We start from the raw sequence: 3,070 nt of genomic DNA, 5'->3' as shown, positions 1-3,070 counted from the left end.
AAAGTAAAGCAATTAAGTTTTGAAATTTGGGGGGGGGGGTGCTGGGCAGGTGTAAATGACTGAAGTGAATCAACTCACACTCAGAGGCTGCAAAGTTTGGAACATGTGGCTGACAACTCCTGCAAATTGCACATGGCACTCACATTAGCCCCCTCTCCCTCTCTTCTCTCTTTCTCTCTGCCACAATGTGCACTCTTCTCTCTTACATTTGCACATTTCTACACCTCTGCCACACATCCTTCATTATATTTTTACAATGTTATGTTCTTCTTGTATGCTTGGGACTCTGGCAATTGCAAGACATTGGATGATGCCCCATGGGTGGTATCATTCAATACTATGATAATTGGCCTTCCTTGGTACAGAAGCTGCACAAAGAGGCCACCAATATGGCCTTGCCCCATGGGCAGGCTTTCAGGGACAGACCTGAACTGTTTTCATATGGTAGATGCAACACCCCACTCCACCATGTGATTGCTTAGCTGCAGCCAAAAAATCTCTCTTCCTCTTCTCTTGCTTCAATTCCAATAGACTCTTTCCTGATGGTTATAATACAAATCCTTGTTTTTATGTTTATTAGCAGAATATCTGGAAATGGAATCCCAATGGACATTTTCAGAATATTTATTACTATTACCTTTCTCTTGATTTATGTTATTTTTCCTTTGTGTGAATTTGTTACAGATTGTAATATCATTATTTTTTATTTCTCTAATATCTCTATATATGAAGTACCTCATTTTAATTCAAATGCCCCTAAAACTCATGATGCAGGAGTTGCATAATGTCAGAAGTAAGAAAGTAACGTGTCTTTTATTCCATGACAGGTTTTGATTGAACCCTACACCTTCTCATTGCTCCCCACAGGAAACCAAAAAGAGTGGTGTAGCATTCTCCAAAGCTTACATACAACTGTGTGTCAGAGTGCCAAAAAGGGCAGAGGAGGGCCTCCTCACCTCTCCCACAGCCAGCCCTCTCTTCAGACATGAGTTCCATAGTTCAGTAAATGGAGAATGAGAGATGGAGCAAGGGGGAGTGTTAGATCAGAAAGTTTCTGCCCATGGTGAACAAATTGGGGTTGGATCTTAGTCATCATGAATGCTTACCAAACCATTCATTCAGATCATGGATTTTGAATTATCCTAGGATATTCATACAGCTTATGCAAGGCATGAATTCAATATTTACTGAAGCCTCCAACATAAATATAATTGGTAAACAAAAAGAAAAAAAATAAAACTGATCTTGGTCCACCTGCTGAATAGCAAGGTCTGAGTGATCAGATTCTTGGAAGAAGGGCTTAGAAGAATGTATACATTCTGGGGACTAGTCTTAATAAGTTTTACAGAAAGATGCTTGGAATCTCTCTGTACCTGGTGGGGAACTAATAGATGGCATGCTGTACATTTGAATGAGGATGGTCACATAACCCTCAGGTCCTAAAGAAGTCAAATTTTGAAGTACTCAATGAACTCCTTCTCCTCTTCCCTCCTTTTCTTGTGGTGTTGATGTGTGTGGACAAGGACTAAGACAGAAAAAAGGTCCTCACACATACAGGAAGCATTGCAGCAGAATTTGGACACCAACACCACCCACCCCCCCCCCATTTGGAGTTCCACACGTCTGGCATGGATCCTTCGAAGGGGAAGGGAAAACAAGAAGGAAAGAGGAGAGTGTCACACTCATAATAAAAATGGTTTGTTTCAACATTCTTTGAAGATACTTCCACTAAAAAGTATGTAATGTTTAGCACATGGACTGCAAATCAAAGGAAATACAAAAATAAAATAATATGAACTTAATCCTAAAATAGGCACTATCATAAAGGTGCTTATTTTCAACACTTACTTGTATTACATTACTCTCACAATTTATTCTACAAAAAAGCAATGAAATAATGAAAGAATGTAATCATTTCTTGTGCACACTACATATATATGCATATTCAAAAATAAAATAGAAACACATGTCTTAGTGCATTGAAATCACTATGTACTCTTGTATGCTAATGAGAATTACAAGCATTTTTATCATATGAGCAGCCATTGATATTACTATTGTGTAAACATTCACCTTCTTTCTGCCTGTGGTTTTGGACACATCATGTAAGCTTTTGATGTTCTTGTTATATATATGTGTGTGTGTATGTTTATATTCATATTCCTTGTTCATTGATTTAGTCTTGCATCAGATGGAGAACACCCACTAAAAACAAAAAGAACAGCTTCAATCCATCTATCTGACCACTTTGGGATTCTCAATATAAAACAGATGTACACATAACATGGATCCCTAATGGGTCTGCCCTATATATAAAGGAAAAAGTGGTTGAAACTTGATGCAATGCCAGCCTGATTTAGATGTGGAAGATTGTTTGAGAATCATCCAGAATTGTTTAAATGTGGAACTAAATAAATAGCAACAGTCTCTGGAAGGGGAGGATCCCATTCCACAATTACCATAAATCGTTACAAGTATATGCAAGTGTTGCACCTTGTATGGAAATTCAGACATTGATTTTTTAAGGTTCTATTGAGATCATTGCTTGATGTGTTATCAGATTCATGCAGGGCCTCCATACATCATTTATGAATGCAAAGGCAACATCCATGTTGATGCATACATTTGCACTTGGATTGTATTAACTTTGTTTGTGAAATGTTCAACTCCTCAACTGAATCAAAAATTGAAAAGTAAATAATTAAGTAATTGCATTGGAAAAAGTTTGTGGATTTTAAAATAAGGAATTTCAATGGTTCTATAGGGGTGCAATAAAAGATGAAGAAGAAACATTTTACAAACCATGCTGAACATGAAGAGACATAATGTGCAATATCAGCAATCTAATGTGGTGCAGGGATGTTGTTGTGATGAAAATTCTTTGAGTGGGGCAGAGAACCAACCCCCCTTTCGACGAAGGGGACAAAGCTAATAAATAAAGCCCCAAGTGTGGCAGAAAGAGAATGGCAGTCTGAGGGCCTTCCTTCCATTCCCTCCACCACCACCCCTGCTCCCTGTTGTAGTTCATTCGTATGTGGCAGGTGGCAGTGTTGCATGTGGGTGGGAACTG

The 3,070-nt window shown here is 38.4% G+C and overlaps 1 long non-coding RNA gene across 1 annotated transcript; it reads left to right on the top strand.

Annotated features, from left to right (window-relative positions):
* On the top strand, positions 1-2,522 carry LOC149986315 (uncharacterized). The gene is made up of 2 exons (XR_016500813.1): positions 1-444; positions 828-2,522. It is a non-coding gene; the product is annotated as an uncharacterized LOC149986315 (long non-coding RNA).
* The last annotated feature ends 548 nt before the right edge of the window (positions 2,523-3,070 follow it).

This window comes from Physcomitrium patens, chromosome 25, assembly GCF_059467195.1.
Source record: "Physcomitrium patens ecotype Gransden chromosome 25, ASM5946719v1, whole genome shotgun sequence".
Lineage (NCBI taxonomy): Eukaryota > Viridiplantae > Streptophyta > Bryopsida > Funariales > Funariaceae > Physcomitrium > Physcomitrium patens.
The sequence above is the reverse complement of the archived record's forward strand: the minus strand, read 5'-3'. Positions and strand labels throughout refer to the sequence as shown.